The sequence below is a fragment of the Procambarus clarkii genome, chromosome 17 (assembly GCF_040958095.1).
Source record: "Procambarus clarkii isolate CNS0578487 chromosome 17, FALCON_Pclarkii_2.0, whole genome shotgun sequence".
Lineage (NCBI taxonomy): Eukaryota > Metazoa > Arthropoda > Malacostraca > Decapoda > Cambaridae > Procambarus > Procambarus clarkii.
The window spans coordinates 48,700,423-48,726,281 of record NC_091166.1 but is presented as its reverse complement, the minus strand read 5'-3'; the positions used below and the strand labels follow the sequence as shown (position 1 = coordinate 48,726,281).

General features: G+C 46.8%; 1 protein-coding gene across 1 annotated transcript in view; it reads left to right on the top strand.

The window, feature by feature from the left end:
• asun (integrator complex subunit 13 asun) overlaps window positions 1-25,859 on the top strand; it is a 476,385-nt gene that overhangs the window by 369,935 nt on the left and 80,591 nt on the right. The window lies entirely within an intron of this gene.

Sequence of the window (25,859 nt, the reverse complement as noted above, 5' to 3'; positions counted from 1 at the left end):
GTGTGTGTGTGTGTGTGTGTGTGTGTGTGTGTGTGTGTGTGTGTGTGTGTGTGGTTAACGTTAACGAAACTTATTGGATTAACTTTATAAAGTTAATGAAACTTAATTGACAACCTTTATAATATATATGAAGCTTACTGAAGGATGGTCTCCTCTCCTTTGTGTGGGCTGGTGTCTGAGATATTTTTAGTTAAGAATGACATACAGGAAACAGCAACTGAGTGGAGGAGGGAGAGAGAGAGGGAGGGAGGGAGGGAGAGATGGTAGAGGGAAGGAGGGGGGGGATGAAGGAGTCACTAAACTACAGGCCAGTACCACTAACAATACACGCAGTGCAAGGTGAGGAGAAAGACAGCAAGACAGAGCTATAGAGCCCTTAAGAGTCCAGAGAGACTCTACCACAACACTAGCGTCGACCACCTTGTTCTTGCCACCCCAGCCGGCTAGTTCATGGTGCACCCCATACTCATCCTGTGAGCGGTAGCGCAAAAAGGATTACAGAGAGCATAAAAGGTCTTTATCAGACCTCAACAGAGATTACTACATTAACAATTACATCTATCCTTCACATCTCCTAATTATAATGTCAGCTAGCTACAGAGAATGTTGCATTTCAATAGCAATGTCTTCACAGTTAAACATTATACATTAATGGCAGGTCTTTTCCCTAGTATTTAGCTGTTTTAGTTACGGAGATATTACAGGGTCATAGGAAAACTGCTGTTATTGCTATAGTCTTCTCACTCTAGTGCTTGTTCCTTAATCTCTAATGATACCTGGGAGTTGTTCTACTCCCCAAGTCCGGCCCGAGGCCAGGCATGACTCGTGAGAGTTTGGTCCACCAGGCTGTTGCTTGGAGCGACCCGCAGGCCCACATACCCACCACAGCCCGGTTGGTCCGGCACTCCTTGGAGGAAACTATCTAGTCCCCCCCCCCCCTCCTCGCCGGAGGACTCTGTATGACACTCAGATTTCAAATGCCTCTTTACTGCCAAATGTAATGGGGGTGATGCGGTGTAAACAAGCGTGCACAAGCGTTACGGCCGTCCCCGGGACTCGAGCTCCGGTATAATTGGTCGTTAGCCGACTATGCCAACAGCTACAGGGCTGCAGGTCACATCAAAGCTGTTTTTACGAAGCACACATTAACTGACTGTCAACAGCTGCATATGCAATGCTGGCCGATATAACCAGAGCCGTCACCTGAACAAGGAGACATTCAGACCACATATTACCACATGCCTTGTGACTAACATGTAATCGTTCCAGGGGGTTAGTTTCTCCGCGGCCCGGTCTCTGAATCACTGGGATGGTCTAATCATTTGCTCTGTCTCAGAGTCGTAAAGAAATGCTATGACTTAGAGGTTGTAGAGGCAACATTATTGCTTCATTAAGACACGGGGCAACTACTCCGAGGATAACGGGAACCGAACCTGTTGACTGTTGGGAGGCGGGATCCAAGAGCTCAAGCTCAACCCACACATTAACAGCTAAATAATAGTGTACTTCATTCAGTCAACTCCTTGCTTCCCCCCTTCCAATACATACATAGTTTTCTCCAATACACACAATCTCCCAAATACACATCTCCGAATCAGGCTCCCAACAGGGGGGCCTGATAGCTGAGTGGACAGCGCTCTGGACTCGTAATCCTAGGGTCCGGGTTCGATCCCCGGTGATGGCAGAAACAAATGGGTAGAATTTCTTTCACCCTGATGCACCTGTTACCTAGTAGTAAATAGGTACCTGGCAGTTAGGCAGCTGCTACGGGCTGCTTCCTATGTGTGTGTGTGTGTGTGTGAGTGTGAAAGAAAAAATCAGTTGATTGATTGACATTTGAGAGGCGGGCCGAAAGAGCAGAGCTCAACCCCCGCAAACATAACTAGGTGAGTACACAATCTCCCAAACACACACACTTACCCCCCTCCCCCTCACACACTCACCCCCCCCCCCCACACACACAACCGCCTCACACAGATGTAAGTTCTTATGTTACACCAGCTGCGTCCCCTCCCCCCCCTCCCCCCTCCCCCCCTCTCTACACCACCTACACATCACCCTGCACGCACACTCACTTCCCAGGGTGAAGGGAAAACAGAAGAGTAAGGGGAGACATGATAACCACCTACAAAATTGACAGGGTGAACAAAGACAAACTCTTCAGCATGGGTGGAACACGAACAAGGGGACACAGGTGGAAACTGAGTACCCAAGTGAACCACAGGGACGTTAGAAAGAACTTTTTCAGTGTCAGAGTAGTTAACAAGTGGAATGCATTAGGCAGTAATGTGGTGGAGGCTGACTCCATACACAGTTTCAAGTGTAGATATGATAGAGCCCAGTAGGCTCAAGAACCTGTACACCAGTTGATTGACGGTTGAGAGGCGGGACCAAAGAGCAAGAGCTCAACCCCCGCAAGCACAACTAGGTGAGTGCACACACTCACATAATGCACCTCTTGTGCACGACTTCTCATGCACCCCCTCCATGCACCCCCCCCTCCTCCATGCACCCCTCCCCCCTCCTCCATGTACCCCCCCCTTCTCCATGCACCCCCCCCCCCCTTCTTCATGCACCCTCTGTGAGCCTCTTGAGTTTTTGCGAGTCCGTAGAGGGGAGAGGAAACACGGAGGGGTCGAGGGGAGGAGTTGAGGGGAATAGATGAGGGGAGAGGGGGAGAAGCTGTAGGGGAGGGGTAGGGAGGGGGGGAGGAGAGTGAGTCACAGCTGAATATGTCGGTGGAGTGAGTCACTCGCAGTGTCTTAAAATATTCACAGGGAGGGAGGGAGGGGGTCAGGGAGAGAGGGAGGGAGAGAGTTTGAGGGAGGTGTGATGGAGGAAGTGGGGTGGTGGAGGGAGGGTACATGGAGGCTGGGATGCAAGGAGTGAGAGACAAGTGTAAAGAGAGAGATAGAGAGAGAGAGAAGTAGGTAAAGATAAGTGTGTGAGAGCCTTGTTAGTGAGGGAAGATATGAGGTAGTGGAGAGAGAGAGAGAGAGAGAGAGAGAGAGAGAGAGAGAGAGAGAGAGAGAGAGAGACAGACAGACAGACAGACAGACAGACAGACAGACAGACAGACAGACAGACAGACAGACAGACAGACAGACAGACAGACAGACAGACAGAGAACAAGGGAGGGGGAGACATGATAGAGAATATTTAAAGAGATTGACAAAAATGGAAAAAAGATAAAATGTCCTCAATAAATCCCACTATAACATTAGGATGTAGATGGGAGCTGGAGACTCCCAAGGGCCATGAAGATATTAGAAAGCTTCTTAGCGCAAGACTAAAGAAAAATGGACTAAACTAAAACATCAGCGAAGTAAATTTGACAATGAAATAGGGCTTTGCATTAGAAAACCAGCGGATGGGAAGGTGGGTCCAGGCGCTAATGCTCGACTCCACCAACACAAAGAGGCCAGTACACACACACATTAACACTTACACCCACCTAGAAACAGACTCCAGCAGCAACAAGACTCTTCGAGGCGATAATGTGACCTTCTGATAACACTTTCGGCTGATATTGACATCATTATCAGGTGGCGGACGTCAGCTGTTATAGTGATGTCAGCAACAGCTGACTCCACCAGACACAGGTGTCGGGGTGCTGCCAATAATGTCGTCTTCACAAGTGCTTTGGAAAATGTATTTAAAGTGGTGACACTTGTCACCACTTTAGTACACTAAAGTACTCTCCCTGCCTCACCCACCACAGGCAAGTACTCTCCCTGCCTCTCCCACCACAGCCAACTTTCACATCTAAAAAGTTGGAATAATTTGAACAAAATCAATAACTTGCTAAAAATTCGAAGTCTGGCAAAAAGAAATGATCATAATATTAACGTTTTCTATGGCAACGGCCACGATAGGTTAGGCTGCTTATTTCTTAATGTTTCTGGTCAAGGAAATGTTCCATTGTTCACGAACTGGCCAATCTGATGACCTGGGTGTGAGCTATGAGACTACCGAGGAATTAACTCCGTCTCCTGGAATTATAGTTTTTTTTAAATTACTGCACACCTTGAGGACTTGAGTGTTGAGCTCTAGCTCTTTGGTCCCGCCTCTCAACTGTCAATCAATCTGTTTTTTTCAGGGATATTCCTGCGCGGGCCCTAAGCCTCTGGCTGGCCCACTAAGTGTTGCTTGTTTCTGTTTTACTTGGGCGGAGTATGAGTATTTATGACTCGTATGGTCGCTTCAGTAAGATTTTGTCCCACGTGTTTAACAACTTCTTCTGCTCTGTTGAATCTAAGTTGAAATCTTAATGGGTTTGTAACTGTGCACTGTGTTAGATAATGTTCTAATGGTCTGTTGGGCATTTCTCCATTGCTGACATTTGTCAATCAACTGGTGTACAGGTTCATATGTATATTTGAAACTGCGTATGGAGTCTGCCTCCACCACATCATTGCCTAATGCATTCCATTTGTTAAATACTTTTAACAGTTAAAAAAATTCTTCCGTGTGTGTGTGTGTGTGTGTGTGTGTGTGTGTGTGTGTGTGTGTGTGTGTGTGTGTGTGTAAACAAAGAGTGACTTTGAAGGAAGGTGAAGGAAAGCAGTGTAGGGTTGTGACCCACGTCGAGGCTGTAGTCACCAGTTCACAGGTACTTGAAGTGTCTGTCTGTGACGCGGGTTTGACTCTGAATCGGTTTTGAAATAACTTCAAGCAACTGTAAATTATCAATCCCGAATTGGTTTATATTTATATACCCGACTATATAGCACATGGAAGGGATCAGGATAAGGATTTGGGATGGGACGGGAGGGAAGGAATGGTGCCTAACCACTTGGACAGTCGGGGATTGAACGCCGACCTGCAGGAAGCGAGGCCGTCGCTCTACCGTCCACACAAGTGGTTGGGCATGCAAAAACGTTCCTAAATCGACAACTTGAACCAGCACCGCTAAAGCGACAATGCCACACCGCCTCCGAAACCACAACTTACAGGTAACTGTTATTACAGAACCCGACACTAATCCATCTGCTCAGAAAGAATGACATTTAGAAACTCTTTGCCAATATAACAGGACTCTTGGTCACTCGATCGTGTGTGTGTGTGTGTGTGTGTGTGTGTGTGTGTGTGTGTGTGTGTGTGTGTGTGTGTGTGTGTGTGTGTGTGTGTGTGTGTGTGTGCGCGCGCGTGCAAGAGTGACCAGGCTCCGTGCCTGCCCGCAGACGCGCGCGTCATGCAAGGAAGCGTGTGTCCGTCATGCACCATCACGATGGTAACACCACCGATGACGGCCGATGAGTGACTCACACGGGCATACGCCAGACTGGAGTCCGTAGAAGCACTCAAGCTCATTCAGGACGAGAGGAAAGTGTTTCAAGGCTTTGGAAATGGTGATAAAGATGGTGGCACGCGAGAAACTTTGCCTCAAGGCCGGGGGGGGGGGTGCTTTTCATCAATTCATTGTCACTATTCATTTATTATGCATGATGCCAAAGAGAAGTGCATTTGAGGGCAAATTGAAACAAACACAATGACTTGTACCTTGTTTGTCTTGTAAGCTCCGTGGAAAATGTATATATGCTGGTTAGCATTGTTAATGTGTGGCCACGTCTGTGGTAGAAAATAATAATAAAAAAAAAAAGCTCCGTGGGACATAAACACTTAAACAAAAAGATAGTTTGTCAATATTGGGAGATGTAAGACTTGGCTGACCTTGGGGGGTAAGACTTGCCTGGTCTTGGAAGAGCTGGGGAGGGGGGGATGGGGTGTCCCATAGTCACATTAAGTCTGAAAAAGACTCCCTCCTACAGGTGGCAGAGAGCACTGCCTCTTTCACCACCTGGGTTATGATAACATTCTTAGGTTATGGTATGATAACAATACGATAACAGAAAGTTATGATAACATTCTGTCTGTGATTTTTCTCCATTAACTTCCTTATCTGCTTTTCTTAAGAATAAAGTTACCTGCGATTTCCTCATTAAATTTTGGAAAGAACCAATTCCAGTGTATTTGACCCTTGTATGTACTCTTGAATGTTCTCCTGTATGTACTCATTATGTGAGGGGGGGGGTATACCTGTACATAGTGAGGACGCTGTTCATTGTTACTGGGATAAGCTTGTTAACTCCTGGTGTCTCAGGGCAATTTGTTTGTTAATTGTAATTAATTGTAGTTATTAGGTTTAAGGGTTTCAATCCAGGATGTATTTCAAGGGGTGAAAATGACTCGTATACTTTTTGTTAACTTTGGGGCTTTCTCAAGATATTTTAAGTAATGTACTTGTTGTTCAACTTTCTTGTGAACACTCATGCTGTTTTGTTCACCTGTGGGTGAATATGTTCATCTGTATTTGATTGTTGGTATCTGCAATGGTGATTGTATTCGTCCCTGTGTATGTGTGTTTGTTTGCTTGTGTGTGTGTGTGTGTGTGTGTGTGTGTGTGTGTGTGTGTGTGTGTGTGTGTGTGTGTGTGTGTGTGTGTGTGTGTGTGTGTGTGTGTGTGTGTTCACAACACAACATGTTTACAACAATCATAACACCCATGTTTACAATAAGTGCAACGTGTTAAATACAACAGCAACACCGAATGTTTGCAACAACACAATACTCCATGTTTACTACAACCACAACATCCATGTTTACTACAACCACAACATCCAGTGTTTGTTGCAGCCACAATGAAACGTTAGACTGACACCATTTGCAAGAGTGCTAATTAGTTGCAACCATTCATAAGTATCCTTACTACCAACGTGTACATTTCCCAACCCGTCTTCAGATCAAATCCATTCCATCCAGTGGTCGACCCCCAACGACACATTCATAAATTTTATCATTCTGTTCATTCAAAACATGAACTTTCTCAAATATAAATGTATATTATTTTATATTAGCATATTGTACATATGTAGGCACTAATTAGGTTAGGTGTTTAGATTCTGTTGGCGATTATTTGTATTTGTAGTACGTGGGTGAAGCATTTACAGCGTTGTGGTTCGAACAAAAGTCGTCAGTGAAGCACTTGTTCCGGAAGTGTTCGAACGTCATCAGTTGTGAGTCGTGTGTAAACCATTTTTCATTCATAAGCAGCTGGGGTTTGGCGGGTGCATGGAATGGACTTTGGCCTTTGTTTATGTGGACGGGCTGATATTTCCACACCGTAAGTGGACCGCCCGTCCTCATAAACAAAGACCAAAGTTCATTCCATACACCCGCCAACCCCCCCCCCCCCCTGGTGTTTATGAATGAAAAACGGTTTACACACGACTCACAACTGATGACGACCGAACACTTCCGGAACAAATGCTTCACTGACGACTGGTGTTCGAACCACAACGCTGTAAATGCTTCACCCACGTACTACAAATACAAATAATCGCCAACAGAACCTAAACAACCTAACCTATGCCTATATATGCACAATATGCTAATATATAATATTAATTTATATTTGAGAAAATCCCTATTTTGAATAAAGAGCATTTTAAAATTGTTGAATGCGTCTTTGGGGTCGACCGCTGGATGGAATGGACTTGATCCTGAGGACTTTCTAAATTAAGCAACTAACATATTGTTTACAATAACCCCAACACCCATGTTTTCTACAACCACAACACCCATTGTTTACAACAACCCCCAACACCTGGAACAACCACCTCTGTTACACACTAACCAGCAACACCTGTGTACCTAAACACAAGTGTTTAAACTAGCACGCAGATGTTTATTGTTTGGTCCGGAGTTGTTGACCTCGTAGTGTGTGTGTGTGTGTGTGTGTGTGTGTGTGTGTGTGTGTGTGTGTGTGTGTGTGTGCTTACCTAATTGTGCTTGCGGGGGTTGAGCTCTGGCTCTTTGGTCCCGCCTCTCAACCGTCAATCAACTGGTGTACAGATTCCTGAGCCTATTGGGCTCTATCATATTTACATTTGAAACTGTGAATGGAGTCAGCCTCCACCACATCACTTCCTAATGCATTCCATTTGCTAACTACTCTGACACTGAAAAAGTTCTTTCTAACGTCTCTGTGGCTCATTTGGGTACTCAGCTTCCACCTGTGTCCCCTTGTTCGCGTCCCACCAGTGTTGAAAAGTTCGTCCTTGTTTACCCGGTCGATTCCCCTGAGGATTTTGTAGGTTGTGATCATGTCCCCCCTTACTCTTCTGTCTTCCAGTGTCGTGAGGTGCATTTCCCGCAGCCTTTCCTCATAACTCATGCCTCTTAGTTCTGGGACTAGTCTAGTAGCATACCTTTGGACTTTTTCCAGCTTCGTCTTGTGCTTGACAAGGTACGGGCTCCATGCTGGGGCCGCATACTCCAGGATTGGTCTTACATATGTGGTGTACAAGATTCTGAATGATTCCTTTCACAGGTTCCTGAACGCCGTTCTGATGTTAGCCAGCCTCGCATATGCCGCAGACGTTATTCTCTTTATGTGGGCTTCAGGAGACAGGTTTGGTGTGATATCAACTCCTAGATCTTTCTCTCTGTCTGTTTCATTAAGTACTTCATCTCCTATTCTGTATCCTGTGCCTGGCCTCCTGTTTCCACTGCCTAGTTTCATTACTTTGCATTTACTCGGGTTGAACTTCAACAGCCATTTGTTGGACCATTCACTCAGTCTATCCAGGTCATCTTGTAGCCTCCTACTATCATCCTCTGTTTCAATCCTCCTCATAATTTTTGCATCGTCGGCAAACATTGAGAGGAACGAATCTATACCCTCTGGGAGATCATTTACATATACCAGAAACAGTATAGGTCCAAGGACTGACCCCTGCGGGACTCCACTTGTGACGTCTCGCCAATCTGAGACCTCACCCCTCACACAGACTCGTTGTCTCCTGTTGCTTAGGTATTCCTCTATCCACCGGAGTACCTTCCCTCTCACTCCAGCCTGCATCTCCAACTTTCGCACTAGCCTCTTGTGTGGCACTGTATCAAAGGCTTTCTGACAATCCAAAAATATGCAGTCTGCCCACCCTTCTCTTTCTTGCCTTATTTTTGTTGCCTGGTCGTAGAATTCAAGTAACCCTGTGAGGCAGGACCTGCCATCCCTGAACCCATGTTGATGCTGTGTTACAAAGTTCCTTCGCTCCAGATGCTCCACTAGTTTTTTTCGCACAATCTTCTCCATCAGCTTGCATGGTATGCAGGTTAGGGACACTGGCCTGTAGTTCAGTGCCTCCTGTCTATCCCCTTTCTTGTATATCGGGACTACGTTAGCTGCTTTCCAAGTATCTGGCAGTTCCCCTGTTGCCAGTGATTTGTTATACACTATGGAGAGTGGTAGGCTCAGTTCTCTTGCTCCTTCCTTTAGAACCCAAGGGGAGATTCCATCTGGGCCTATAGCCTTCGTCACGTCCAACTCTAGTAAACACTTCCTTACTTCCCCACTGGTAATCTCAAACTCTTCCAGTGGTTCCTGGTTAGCTATTCCTGGTTAGCTATCCTGGTTAGCTATTCTATTGTGTGTGTGTGTGTGTGTGTGTGTGTGTGTGTGTGTGTGTGTGTGCGTGTGTGTGTGCGTGTGTGTGTGTATTCGTAATTATAAATATATTATATTTTATTATTGTAGCTGCTCATTGGCCAGAGTGAGGTGGGGGGGGGGGGTCGACATCATTCAATTGTGTTGGTGCTGGTTCTCCTTGATACATATTTTATGTGTGTGTGGTAATACACATGACCGAAAGGGTCGTGTATATATATATATATATATATATATATATATATATATATATATATATATATATATATATATATATATATATATATATATATACATATATATATTATATATATGACTTTAGCACGAAGCGTTTCTAATTTTCTTTTTTTCTGTCACCTGGGAAGGAAGTTGAACATATTATCTCAACCAAGTATATTTTACACCCTTAATGGACCCGACGCTTGTCAATAATAAAAAAAACGTTTCGCTAAAGCACGCATTAGCATCTTCGGCAGTAAAGGAGAAATGACTTCAAATGCTCAGAACTGCAGAATATATTCCATGTAGAGAAGGAAGGACCTGTTACTGAGACTTGGGTCGAGGAACATACAGTGCCCACAACCTTCCGTCTCCTGTTTGATTTCTTTCGTCTTAAAGTCAAATTTTCCAGCAGATGTTTGCTTACAAAATTAATTTGTTGTGAAGGCTTTGCTTTTTATCTACTCTTGTTAATATGTGGTGGCCATGTCTCCCCTAACTCTTCTGTCTTCCGGCGATGTGAGGGTTAGTTACAGAAGTCTTTCCTTGTAGCTCATACCCCTCAGCTCAGGTACTAGTCTGGTGGCATACCTTTGAACCTTTTCTAATGTAGTCTTATGCTTGACTAGACACTGGCTCGACTCTGGTGCTGCATACTCTAGCATTGGTCTGACATGTGTGGTATACAAGGTTCTAAATGATTCCTTACACAAATTTTAAAGGCAGTTCTTATGGTGGCCAACATGTGGGCTTCGGGGGGACAGGTTTGGCGTGAGATCAAAGCCCAGATCTTTCTTTCTTTCTCTCTGATTCTTGAAGTCTTTCATCTCTCAAATGGTACCTTGTATCTGGCCTTCTGCTCCGTACACCTGTCATCATTACTTTACGTGTGTGTGTGTGTGTGTGTGTGTGTGTGTGTGTGTGTGTGTGTGTGTGTGTGTGTGTGTGTGTGTGTGTGTGTGCGCGCGTGCATAAAGAACTACACTTCCCCCCCCCCCTATACACCATACTCCACACCTGCCTCTCTGGGACCAGCCTCGCTACAAGAATCTCTAGATTTACAAGTTTTCTTATTAGCTTTTTTTTTAAGGTGGAGGCTCCACGCCTGGGCTGCATTCTTAAAGATTTGTCTTACTTACGTGATATACAGTGTTCTGAATGCCTTCATATTATTATGAGGAATAAATGAATAAGAATTAAGATTTCGAGACGTGTTTGGAAGGACGTAATACTTAAGTAATATCAACCCTCACTATATTTCCAGCTTTAAAGGTCAGAACGTTCAAAGTTCATCGCCATGGCGAAAGATCAAAGGTAATTCTCAGAGGGAAACTTAAGTGTGACTTTTATTTTAATATTAACATGTTGTTTGTGATCTCATTTTCCTAGTGTCCACCCTACCTCTCGCGCCTCGTATCCCGTTTTCTTTGTTCAAACACCCATTGCTCCCAGCTTCACTTGTTCACTTGTTCTTCATTTGTTCTTTTTCTCTATGTGTTTTTGTTTTATTTGATTAATTATATTGGATTTGAGTCTTTCAGATCTGTTGTTTTGTTTATGTTCATCTTGTATATATATTATTCTGCGTCACTTTTTTTAGTCCAATAAGAAAGTAGTGGACATAATTATAGGTGGTTCTCAAGTGACATCAAACCAAATCAATCAAATTAAAAACTTTAATCACAATTGGTAGTACTTTATAATTGGGGAAGTTGACTAAGTACAGTGGAGTAATTAGACTATAAGATTAATGTGACTCAAGTACCAACTACCAGCAGTGTAATCATGACCTAAGATGGTAGTAAGGAAGGTAGGGACGTGTCTCGCTCCTCAAGTAGGAATGTTTTGCGTCTTATCGTTCCGCATTTCGAAGTAAATGAAAGAATAACGAGGTCGGGGTCGTTACAAGTGGTCGTTAATCACAGCGGCCGGTTCCTCCCTGCCACCGTGGCTATAACATAACGAACACATCCGGACGTGGTAGCAGACAGCACCGCTCCTGTGCCAGGTAAGTCCACTACGGGCTCACCATAGCCCGTGCTACTTGGAACTTTTGTTCGGAGTAGCTGAATTTATAAGAACAAATAACGACCGTGGTGTTCACACAATGGTTGCTTCCCTCTACTAACGTTCACACTGTCAGAATTCGGCTCAAAAATCACACTCAGGAGTCAAATTTCCGACATTTCAGATATTTTGAAAACTGCAGGGGGGTTTGGGCAAAAAATAACCCATCGCCGTTTTCAGTAATTGACATATTTTCGGTATAAAAATTCGTAATTTGAAAATGAAAATAGGTGCAGGGTCAGACTTCAGACCTCACCATGATAACCCGTGGTTGAAGAGAAGTTACATCAACCTCATTCTCTTGCAGTCAGAAGCACTTGAGACCTTTCAGGCCTCCACTGTCTCATGTCATCAACAAACCATCGAACTCTAGGTCGAGCAACTACTTTCGAGCAACAATCAAGCAATTAACAACCAATAAGCTGAAACAAGAGGTACAAAAGAACTGTTATACAGGATTACAACCGAAGTCCCCGCGGCCCGGTCCTCGACCAGGCCTCCACCCCCAGGAAGCAGCCCGTGACAGCTGACTAACTCCCAGGTACCTATTTTACTGCTATCTTGAGGTTATCTTGAGATGGTTTCGGGGCTTTTTAGTGTCCCCGCGGCCCGGTCCTCGACCAGGCCTCCACCCCCAGGAAGCAGCCCGTGACAGCTGACTAACTCCCAGGTACCTATTTACTGCTATCTTGAGGTTATCTTGAGATGGTTTCGGGGCTTTTTAGTGTCCCCGCGGCCCGGTCCTCGACCAGGCCTCCACCCCCAGGAAGCAGCCCGTGACAGCTGACTAACTCCCAGGTACCTATTTACTGCTATCTTGAGGTTATCTTGAGATGGTTTCGGGGCTTTTTAGTGTCCCCGCGGCCCGGTCCTCGACCAGGCCTCCACCCCCAGGAAGCAGCCCGTGACAGCTGACTGACTCCCAGGTACCTATTTTACTGCTAGGTAACAGGGGCATAGGGTGAAAGAAACTCTGCCCATTGTTTCTTGCACGCGCCTGGGATCGAACCCAGGACCACAGGATCACAAATCCAGCGTGCTGTCCGCTCGGCCGACCGGCTCCCTTGCTAGGTAACAGGGGCATCGGGGTGAAAGAAACATTTTGGCCATTTGTCTCCGCCTCCACCGGGGATTGAACCCGGGACCTCAGGACTACGAATCCGAAGAGTTGTCCACCCAGCTCTCAGGCGTCCTGTATCTTTGGTTAATAAGTTAGGAAAACAAATCAGTCTCCAGATGCAGCAGCAACAGGAAGTAGAGGCAGCAAGAGGCTGCCCTGCTGTAGTAGAGGCTGAGGAAGTAGAGGCTGCCCTGCTGTAGTAGAGGCTGAGGAAGTAGAGGCTGCCCTGCTGTAGTAGAGGCTGAGGAAGTAGAGGCTGCCCTGCTGTAGTAGAGGCTGAGGAAGTAGAGGCTGCCCTGCTGTAGTAGAGGCTGAGGAAGTAGAGGCTGCCCTGCTGTAGTAGAGGCTGCCCTGCTGTAGTAGAGGCTGAGGAAGTAGAGGCTGCCCTGCTGTAGTAGAGGCTGAGGAAGTAGAGGCTGCCCTGCTGTAGTAGAGGCTGAGGAAGTAGAGGCTGCCCTGCTGTAGTAGAGGCTGAGGAAGTAGAGGCTGCCCTGCTGTAGTAGAGGCTGAGGAAGTAGAGGCTGCCCTGCTGTAGAGGCAGCAGGAAGTCTCCTGCTGCCTCTACAAGACTCGCTACTCATTAGCGCTGCTCATCTACCTGAGCGACAAGGTGAGAGCTGCTCTAGTGTAACCCGTGACCTCATTAGTACCAAGATACTCCTACACATTTATATCAGCTCATCGTGTCACAATACAGACACTCACCGTAGCACTAGACGAAGGCTCATTAAACTCGCAAATCCCGCTGCTAACTATCACACCATTCAAACAGCTCTACAGCTCAAAAAACAACAATGATCTATACGTTAACGAGCGCCTGATCAAGCAGCGTGAAGTCCTCCTCCACACACTGCGTCAGTCACAAATAATACTCAAATGTTATCAAGCAGAGCTACAGCAGAAATGTTATCAAGCAGAGCTACAGCAGAAATGTTATCAAGCAGAGCTACAGCAGGAATGTTATCAAGCAGAGCTACAGCAGAAATGTTATCAAGCAGAGCTACAGCAGGAATGTTAAAGACCGAGCAAGGGAAGGGAATTATCAGGGAGAAAGCGCCAAGCCATTACGACTATATAGCACTGGGAAGGGGTCAGGATAAGGATTTGGGATGGGACGGGGGGAAGGAATGATGCCCAACCACTTGGACGGTCGGGGATTGAACCCCGACATGCATGAAGCGAGACCGGCGCTCTACCGTCTAGTCCAAGCGGTTGGGCAAATAGCAAGAGGTTACAAGATGACCTAGACAAAGTGAAGGAAGTTAAAAAAAAAAAACTGAAGGTTCAACAAATGGCTACTAAAGTTCAACCCAAGTTATGTAAGGTAATACAACTAGGTGGGGAGGAACAGGCGGCCAGGCACAGGGTACCGAATAGGAGACCTACACGAAACGGGCAGAAAAAAAGATCTAGGAGTTTATATCATACCGAACCTCTCTTCTGAAGCCTACATCAAAATAATATCATCAGCGGCGTATGTGAAGCTGGCTAACATTAGAACTGCCTTTAGAAACTTGTAAAACATTACTGGGTACTGTGGGGCATACACTCTGGTGTGGGTACTGGAATACCCACACCAGTGGTCTGGGGAAGCCACTCTCCACCACATGCTATCTTGAGGTTATCTTGAGATGTTATCGGGGCTTAGCGTCCCCGCGGCCCGGTCCTCGACCAGGCCTCCTTTTTGTTACACACCCCCCAGGAAGCAGCCCGTACCAGCTGTCTAACTCCCAGGTACCTATTTACTGCTAGGTGAACAGAGGCATCAGGGTAAAAGAAACTCGACATTTGTTTCCGCCTTACTCCGGGGGATCGAACCCGGAACCTTAGGACTACGATTCCCGAGCGCTGCCCACTCAGCCGTCAGTCCCCCCGTCCCTATAGATACAGGAGGACATCACGGAGACATATTAGCATGTCGTGGTGTAGGCGGGTAAGGCGTGTGTGTGTGTCTTGAGGTTATCTTGAGATGATTTCGGGGCTTTAGTGTCCCCGCGGCCCGGTCCTCGACCAGGCCTCCACCCCCAGGAAGCAGCCCGTGACAGCTGACTAACACCCAGGTACCTATTTTACTGCTAGATGTGTGTAGTTACCCAGGACGCTGTGATATCACCATGTTATCACGTCACTGTGATATCCTTGAGTGTGTGCTTGACGATAACAACACGCTGGGGGTTGGCAGTAACAAACTATAATACAGTCAACGGGTCTATAATTGTATTGACAACCTCAACCAATTATACATTTTTTGTCTTCCGTCGTCGATCATTCTAATTGGACGACCTTTCTTTTATGTTCATCTCCAGTTACTCTATCTCCCTTTCACTTCCCTCTCTCTCTCTCTCATCTCCCTTTCACTTCCCTCTCTCTCTCCCATCTCCCCCTTCACTTCCCTCTCTCTCCCCCATCTCCCCTTCACTTCCCTCTCTCTCCCCCATCTCCCCTTCACTTCCCTCTCCCCCATCTCCCCTCTTCCATCACAGAGTCATGGCCACTTGTGTCCACATGTAGTACACTTCCCACACTTGACAACACACTAACATAAGCCTCTACACGCTTCTCAACATATCCAAACTCATATTTTCCAACCTATTATTTTTACCCACATTTCCAAGCTTACACATATCCAGATACACATTTCCAAGCTCACATATCCAGATACACATTTCCAAGCTCACACATATCCAGATACATATAACTAGCGCACATTTACATACACAGCACAACAGTGTCGGGTATCTCATCCGATCAGACGTCCCCCCCAATGAAATTGCTTTCTAGATATTTAAAGTTTTTGTACTTTCTGTACCTCTTTTTTTTTTGCTTTTTTTGCATCGAGTTTTATATTGCTCTCTCAGCTTCCTCTTGCTCCACCTATGCCCTCTTGATATATATATATATATATATATATATATATATATATATATATATATATACATAAGACTTGGCTAGAGGCATCTCTGGCAGTTGGGCTTGTATAATGGTCTAGATGAAGTAAAGTGCAAAGTGTTTGGACAAAGACAGGGACACACACTTGAACATTATATCTTGGACTGTAATAGATACGTTCAAGTTGGTGGTGCAAGAGCTGCCCCATCTATAGCCCACTTATTCCTACCTACCCACCTACCCTCACTTACCCATCCACCTACATCCCACTTACACCTATCCACTCACCTACCCACTCAGAGCACCGCCAAACTATTCACACACACACACACACACACACACACACACACACACACACACACACACACACACACACACACACACACACACACACACACACACACACACACACACACACACACACACACACACACACACACACGCAGTGATTAAACCAACAGTTACCTCGACCCGAGTGAAGCGTGCGGGGGTCGAGCGGGTGTTGGAGCTGGAGACATAAGCACAGCGCCGTCCCTACCACTGCGCCTCCTTCCCGCCCTCCCCCGTTACCTGGGACTCAGCGCCCTCTCTCTCTCTCTCTCTCCTTTCCCAATGGTTTTCACGCCTTTTTTCAGTGTGGTAATTGTTACTTTCCGACTGGTGGTTGCGCTGGTGGTGCGGTGATTATGGTGCTTGAGGTGTAGTGTGGTGGCACGGCCCTGGGCGTGTGGCTGTGGGCGCTGGCTTACGCCTACAGGTATTCAGCTTGCTGCGTCCGCATTTTGGTTTGGCGGGAGTGTGGTAAAAACTTGTCGTACTGGACGGTGGTGGTGCCTTCCAAACTCCAAGTGAGGTAGGAGGTTTGGTTGTGACAACCTCATCGTGGTTCAGTGGGTTGTGCCTCTGTACTTAGCTAATTGTGCTTGCGGGGGTTTGAGCTTTGGCTCTTTGGTCTCGCCTCTTACACCAGTCAATCAACTGGTGTATAGGTTCCTGAGCCTACTGGGCTCTATCATATCTACATTTGAATCTGTGTATGGAGTCAGCCTCCACCACATCTCTGCCTAATGCATTCCATTTATTAACTACTCTGACAGTTAAAAAATTCTTTCTAACGTCTCTGTGGCTCATCTGGGTACTAAGTTTCCACCTGTGTCCCCTTGTTCGTGTCCCACCAGTGTTGAAGAGTTTGTCTTTGTCCACCCTGTTAATTCCCCTGAGAATTTTGTAGGTGGTTATCATGTCTCCCCTTACTCTTCTGTTTTCCAGGGATGTGAGGTTCATCTCCTTTAACCTTTCCTCGTAGCTCAATCCTCTCAGTTCCGGGACGAGCCTGGTGGCATACCGCTGAATCTTCTCTAACTTTGTCTTGTGTTTGACTAGGTATGGACTCCAGGCTGAAGCTGCATACTCCAGGATTGGTCTGACATAAGTGGTATACAAGGTCCTGAACGATTTCTTACACAAGTTTCTAAAGACAGTTCTTATGTTGGCCAACCTAGCATATGCCGCTGATGATATCCTTTTGATGTGATATCCTCTCTCTCCCCCCCCCTCTCTCTCTCTCTTCCCCCCCCTCTCTCTCTCTCTTCCCCCCCCTCTCTCTCTCTCTCGTACAGTTATTCCCTTTTTTATTCAGTGGCGCTTTATATTATTCTTCTTATTCTCCCACTCCCCTCCTTCTCTATTTTTCCTTCACATTTATCCCTCTTCATTTCCCCCTCTCCCCCTTTCCACTCTTCCCTCGTTCTTCCCATGTTCGTGTTCTGTTCTCTCCCTTCCCCTTTGGCTCTCCCCCCCTTTATTCACGCCCTCTTTCCAGTTCTCTTCCTCAGGGCCTGTTGGCTCTCACTCTCCCTCCCTCTCTCACCATTCTTAACTCCCCTACTCAATTTCCACTCCCCCATTCTTTCTCCCTCTTACATTTTCTCGACACATCCTTCCCCTTCGCCTTCCTCGTCTTCCCTTTTGTCCTCTCCCTTCCCTTCCCTTCCCTTCCAACTACTATTTCCCCTTCCCATTTGCTCCAACTTGGAATTGACAGTAACTTGGTGGGGCGGAAGGGGGAGAGGAGATTCCAGTCAATGAGGGAGTGCTGGATGGAGTCACCTGTCCCTTTTTACCGTCTATGGCTCAGTACTCACTGTCTAATGACATTGTTTGCTGTCTAACAGATAGCTAACTCTGTCCCTGGACGGCAGAAGAACGTGTATGTATGCTGGCGGTGGTTAGTATCATATAAATGCATAGCCAAGAAAATTTGCTGAAGGTCGAGGTCAACTTGCCCCGCTCCTTAGACGGAGAATACATCACATACATCAGATATACAACCTCTTCTCGCGAATAATACATTACACATTTTGGTATAAACAGTCTTCAGGTGACACGGTGACCATGTGTCACCGTGTCACTTGACTTGTAGTCTAGAGTGTTTGACTGGGAGTACTCAGAGCATAAGTTCGAATCCACCTCACGGCTCCTACTGATTTCCTCATTGATGTGACGTTGACGTGTTTTCTTTGTACATTTAATTTCTTTGTGTTTGTGGTAGTACGGCTGAAGTTTGAATATCAGAAAATATATTTTTACTTTTTCTGAAATCATATAATAATGTTGTGTATTACTATAAAAAATGACTAATATACCTATGGTGGCATGGCCACCATAGCCATGCCACCACCACCACCAATATACCTGCTATCACATCGAAAAAGTAATTTTGAAAAACAAAACAAAAGTTTCTCAACATTTGATAAGCATTAGAAAGTTTATCTTGAGATGTCTTGAAAATGTGAGCACTAATGTGGGAAAACTCTTGCGTCAAGACTGACTGGTATAACTGGTTGTGACAGCCAGCATATAAAATATGATAACCAATTATATATAAAGACTAATTACTCTATAGAGTAACTGGTAACTGCGGGGGTCACTGGAAGCCTGCCAGCGCTCTACAATGGTAGACTCCTCAGTAAACAGTGCTTGCAAGCCTCCCCAAGTGGGTATGTTATCTTGCGTTATCTAGCACCAGGTATCTATTTACTACTAGTGTAGTACATATCTTGCCTATACATTTTTCACTGCTTGTGTATGTCATGTATGTACTATGGAAAACAAGGTATTATTATTAAGTGCGTAATTTTAATTCGGCTAATTGGAAAAATAGATGTTCGCTACCAAAGCAGAAATATCTACAGGATTATCATGTTTTGTATCGAGCATGTTATATAGGCACCACACAAAATAGTATTCATGTGTTGTTCCCGAGGGTATAGTGAGCTCAGATCAGTGGTGAAATAAGACGATCTTCTTATGAAGGTACTTTCTATACTCCCCCTACCAGGATACAGGTACAGTACCAGGTACAGTACCAGTACAGATACGGTATCTAGCAGGTATCAAGCAGTACCAACATGTAGTATGTCTAGTGCTTTTATGTGTGTAAATACTGAGAGCTGACGTCAGCCTTAGACTACGTTCAGGACTAAAGTGTACCTGCTGCTTGACCAACAACCTCTTGTTATAGATTCAGCTACTAGGAACAAGTTCCAAGTAGCACGGGCTATGGTGAGCCCGTAGTGGACTTACCTGGCACAGGAGCGGGGCTGAAACTTTAGACCATAACAAGCGATTGTGATGGTTTTAATACCCCCCCCCCCTCCCTCCAGAGGCTGATAGGCCTACGCCGAACCACTACACCTGGCTCTGGGTACCGAGGGTCGGTAATCCTGCAGCCACAGCTAGGCAGAGGTCCGCCAATCAGACCTCCTTGTTCGTGTTCTCTCAGCAATTCGCCACACATATGGCTCTTATGTCCACAGTTAACTACCATTAGCTTCTTTATATATATTATTTTATTATTTTGGTAGGGGAGGGGGACCCCAATATGATCTTTGTTCAGTATTGTACGACAATTACTTATTCAACTGAAAGACAGGAAGGGAAAAAAGTATTTTAATACGAAAAACAGCAACAATAGTTGTGTGGGAGAGCAGTTAGTAAACTTATGTAGAAGAGAATAGAACAAACAAGACAGAGAGAACAAAAATAGGCCAAGAGGCCAGACCGGCCAAGAGGCCAGGCCGGCCAAGAGGCCAGACCGGCCAAGAGGCCAGACCGGCCAAGAGGCCAGACCGGCCAAGAGGCCAGACCGGCCAAGAGGCCAGACCGGCCAAGAGGCCAGACCGGCCAAGAGGCCAGACCGGCCAAGAGGCCAGGCCGGCCAAGAGGCCAGACCGGCCAAGAGGCCAGACCGGCCAAGAGGCCAGACCGGCCAAGAGGCCAGACCGGCCAAGAGGCCAGACCGGCCAAGAGGCCAGGCCGGCCAAGAGGCCAGACCGGCCAAGAGGCCAGACCGGCCAAGAGGCCAGACCGGCCAAGAGGCCAGACCGGCCAAGAGGCCAGACCGACCAAGAGGCGAGACCGACCAAGAGGCCAGACCGGCCAAGAGGCCAGACCGGCCAAGAGGCGAGACCGGCCAAGAGGCGAGACCGACCAAGAGGCCAGACCGGCCAAGAGGCCAGACCGACCAAGAGGCGAGACCGACCAAGAGGCCAGACCGGCCAAGAGGCCAGACCGGCCAAGAGGCCAGACCGGCCAAGAGGCCAGACCGGCCAAGAGGCGAGACCGGCCAAGAGGCCAGGCCGGTCAAGAGGCCAGACCGGCCAAGAGGCCACACAAAGAACAGACAACATTAACAACCTAGAGAAAAAAAGGAATTCCCAACAAAATCAATAACATGACATATTAAAATAATTACCGGAATAGGACGGGGATCGACCCAGCGTCCGTGGTAACCGCAGACACGGGCCTTAACCCCTGAACCACGATATGCTAAAGGCTATATATATTTAACCTGGGATCCTCTAGGAGGCTGGATACCAGCTCCTGGCCCCCAGACTCCAAGTGGATCTCAGGTTATATAGCCATTAGCACAAGGGTTGGCAAACTGCCGGTCACGGCCTATCTTGAGGTTATCTTGAGATGATTTCGGGGCTTTAGTGTCCCCGCGGCCCGGTCCTCGACCAGGCCTCCACCCCTAGGAAGCAGCCCGTGACAGCTGACTAACACCCAGGTACCTATTTTACTGCTAGGTAACAAGGGCATAGGGTGATAGAAACTCTGCCCATTGTTTCTCGCCAGCGCCTGGGATCGAACCCAGGACCACAGCATCACAAGTCCAGCGTGCTGTCCGCTCGGCTGACCGGCTCCCTAAGCCTATTATTGAGTCGCAAAATAAATCAAATGGGTCGCAACAGACATTCAAAAATGCACAAAAAAATATGCAAGTGTGAGCAACTACCTCATTCCCACTCATTACTCATCATTGCAGTTTATGAGACTGATGGTACGCTCGTTACACCAGGCTATTGGTGCTGAATTGCTGCATGCATCTTAGTAGTCCATTTACACTCAAGAAGGGTTTTGAGCAATTAAATTTGTCATCATTTTGGATCAGAGGTTAAAAAAGACTTTCCACTTTTAAGTAAAAAGGTTATCATGATACTAAAGTTATCCTTAGTATCCGTAGTATCATATATAGTGATACTCATGATAAAAAAGTTATCATGATACTATTACTTCAGTCAACTACATAACTGTGTCAACTAGGATGTTCCACATTAACTCAGTTCAACCCGAAAGAAAGAAACCAACTGAACAACTGAACACAACACCACATATGCGAGTGGCAGTCAGGCCGTGAGTCACAATAACGGGGCTGAAGACATAATGACCAAACCACACCTCAGAAGATGGAGAACAAACTAACGACGTTTCGCTCCATCTTGGACCAATCACAAGTGGTGTAGCATTGTCTTCACGTGTTCAAAATTGGAATGAACTACTTTGAACAAACCACCACATCCTTCTCTTAATGAAAACTTAAATATATATATATATATATATATATATATATATATATATATATATATATATATATATATATATATATATATATAAATGGTGTTCAGAGAAGACCTTGTGGATTCTCACTGAATACTTTAATCTTTTCCTCTCCTACCACCTATATATATATATATATATATATATATATATATATATATATATATATATATATATATATATATATATATATATATAGTAGATAAAGGACAGGTGGACAGGGAGTAGACAAAGAGGCCAGACAGTAGACAAAGAGGCCAGACGGTAGACAAAGAGGCCAGACGGTAGACAAAGAGGCCAGACGGTAGACAAAGAGGCCAGACGGTAGACAAAGAGGCCAGACGGTAGACAAAGAGGCCAGACGGTAGACAAAGAGGCCAGACGGTAGACAAAGAGGCCAGACGGTAGACAAAGAGGCCAGACGGTAGACAAAGAGGCCAGACAGTAGACAAAGAGGCCAGACGGTAGACAAAGAGGCCAGACAGTAGACAAAGAGGCCAGACAGTAGACAAAGAGGCCAGACGGTAGACAAAGAGGCCAGACGGTAGACAAAGAGGCCAGACAGTAGACAAAGAGGCCAGACAGTAGACAAAGAGGCCAGACGGTAGACAAAGAGGCCAGACGGTAGACAAAGAGGCCAGACAGTAGACAAAGAGGCCAGACAGTAGACAAAGAGGCCAGACAGTAGACAAAGAGGCCAGACGGTAGACAAAGAGGCCAGACAGTAGACAAAGAGGCCAGACAGAGGATAGGGTCACCCCAGGTAGCCACGACTCACCCACGACCCACACTATAGCCTCCAGCAATCCCAAACACCCACTATCATGATGAACAAAAAATAACATAGGCGAATAGGGGAAATGAAATAGGGAAGAATAACACCTAATACAGCATGATAAGGGAACGGGGGGAGGGCCTAGGGGCACACACACACAGATGAAGGGCCCCAAGCGAGGGGTCCTGGGGTATTGATCTCGGAGCCGAGCGCTCGCTCGGGCCTCCGCTCCTATCGGTAATATCGCGTAGCGTCGCTGTTTTTTTTTAGGCTTAGGGAGGAGCGGGTTCTACTATCCAGCCTACTAAGCCTCCTCCCGGCCACTGTTTTTTAATTTCTGAGTTATGAGTCAGTCAGTGTGAGAGCTGGTATTTGCTAGGCAGCTAGTCTGGCCGGCAGCCAGGCCGGATAGTGGGTCTATCCGGCCTATCCTACAAGCACGTCATATTTTGACGTACATGTTACTTACGGCCAAAAAGCGTCGTACTAGAAAATGTTAACGGCTCGCGAAATTGACATACTGTCCCGTTTTCTGTTCGCGGGTCCTCTGGTAGGTTAGGATTAGGCACTTTAGTACGACCGTTTCTGGACGTTGGGGACGGTGGTGAGCAGGGCCGGACCCCAGCCCCCCCCTCCCCCTCCCCCTAACTCTCACTCGGCCCTGACCCACACACGCGTCCACGCGCGCACCATGCTGCGTACCTCGCACAAGTGTAAACACACACGCACGCATACACATATACACACGCACGGCTAGTGTGTTTACGGGCTATTCATGCCCGTGCCACCTCTTGGGTGGCTTAATCTTTATCAATCAATCGCTAGTGTGTACTCGCCTAGTTGTGGTTGCGGGGGTTGAGCTTTGGCTCTTTGGTCCCGCCTCTCAACTGTCAATCAACTGGTGTACAGGTTCCTGAGCCTATTGGGCTCTATCATATCTACATTTGAAACTGTGTATGGAGTCAGCCTCCACCACATCACTGCCTAATGCATTCCATCTGTTAACTACTCTGATGCTGAAAAAGTTCCTTCTAACGTCTCTGTGGCTCATTTGGGTACTCAGTTTCCACCTGGTGAAGGCTGACTCCATACACAGTTTCAAGTGTAGATATGATAGAGCCCAGTAGGCTCAGGAACCTGTACACCAGTTGATTGACAGTTGAGAGGCGGGGTCAAAGAGACAGAGCTCAACCCCCGCAAGCACAACTAGGTGAGTACACACGTGCCAGCGTACACACACGCTTCATACATTCCCCCCCCCTCCCCCCAACACCTTATATAGCCAAGATTCAAGGTTCCTGGGGCCCCTCCCCTACTCTTCCTCCTCCCCTAATACCTTCTCTTCTCTTCTCTTTCTTAGAGGGCACAAAAGGTACGAGCTAAAGGCCTAGTTACGAAGTGTATGGGGGTGGGGGGGGGGGAAATATTGCCTCAACCATGGACATCTTCAAGAGAAAACTAGATAGTTTTCTTCGAGAAGTACCGGACCAACCGGGCTGTGCTGGATATGTGGGGCCAGCGAGCCGCTCCAAACAACAGCCTGGTGGACCGAAGTCTCAGAAGTCAAGCCTGGCCTTGGGCCGGGCTTGGGGGAGTAGAAGAACTCCCAGAACCCCATCAAGCAGGTGGCGGAGGAAGGAGAAATAGGCCTAGATAATGACCGTAAGAGGTGGTGAGGAAGGGACTGTAAGCCAAGCTGAAAGGTAAGTTAGAGTCCACTCCAGGGTTAGTGGGGGAGTCAGAGGGGGGGGGTTATTGATCCGACCCGAGACCTTGTTGGGGGGGGGGTATGTATTTTGTTGGTAGGAGAGAGTAGGCCTAATGGTGGTGGTGGGTGAGCGGGGGGGAGGGGGGTGTTATAGGGAGGGACATAGGCCTAGTGGAGGGTACGGAGGTAGGAGGGATTTTATTGAGGGATGAGGAGCAGTGAGGGACTTTATGAGGAAAGTTTTTAAGTAGAGATTGGTGATAAAACTTGCTGGGTAGGTAGAGGGAGGGGTGAGGAGGGGGGAGGGGGATGCGGAGAGGAAAGAAGGGAGGGAGAGGCATAGAGTGGTAGGGAGGGAGAGAGAGGAGGGCAGAAATGAAAGGGATTGAGGGAGAGAACATTTTAAAACAGAGGGAGTGGAGGTGAGAGACAGGGATAGAGGTTGATTTACCAAACACAGCAAAACAGCCTTAACAAAGCAGTGAACAACAACTCCAGCAGTGTACTCAACCTGACACTCAACTCTTGCACCGGCGACGACTTAGTGCGACTACTCAACCTGAGGGCTAACCTCCCAACCTGGTGGTCAAGAGGTGCTGTGGCTGCACCTACAAGACGCTTACCCTGCTAACAACTGCCGCCGTGATCTCATGTGTAATTACTGCCATCATAGAAGGCATCATGAGGACATGTGTCAACCCAAAGAAGATTTGGAGAGGCTGGAACAAATGTTTAAATCAGAAATGTGGTATCAAAGAACTACTAAGATTTGGTATATTCACTTACTCGCCAGCAGACTTGCTCTCCATATCTGCGTCTCAAGCAGCAGACCTACACACATACACGTCTGCGTTGTCTGCCAACGTAGCTATACCAATCTTGACTTCTAAACAGTCAATTCATTAGCATAATGTCTGCTAACATCAGGGGCGTCATTACCAATGTTGACGATCTCACACATTGTTCGGTGAACACTCATCGTCCTGATCCATGTGGCTGTTGTGGTAGAAACATTTCTAGATGACAGGAGAGCGTCTCCTGAGCTCCTGAGAGCTTTGCTAAGATTGCTGGTGGATGAGCCGAGACAGGCAAGGGCCAAGGAGGGGAGGTTATCTTGAGATGATTTCGGGGGCTTAGCGTCCCCGCGGCCCGGTCCTCGACCAGGCCTCCTTTTTGTTACACCCCCCCCTTCCTCCCTCCCAGGAAGCAGCCCTTTGGTTGCAGGGAAGTTGCCGGTTGCTTCAGTAAATCAGTCCCGGTTGATACCTGGTTGACCCCACGCCCGACCTATTGATGCTGGCAGCCCTATTTCATCTTGAAATGATATTCTTCAAGAGTTGCATCAATCACGACACTTGATGTACAATGTACAGACATCAATGGCAGGGTGCATCTTCAATCAACTTCCTGATGGACAACCTCTCGACTCCTTACTCATGGAACATAACTGTCAACACGCAATGATTGTGGGTGACCTCAACCACAATCACAGGGACTTTGATGAACTCCAAAATGTTTTTGAGTTTTCTAACTCAAACATCAGCCTCGTGCCTCATCCCTCTGGTGACTTGACCTTCCTTCAAGCATAGTTCACTGCTGTCTATCAGGCTATCTACGCTACACTGACTGTCCCGACAGACCGATGTGAACAATCTATTTGAACAACCTGGCTGTGGGGGACCAGGAACTGGCCACAGCCAGGTTGTGTGTGTTGAACAAATCCACAAGGGCC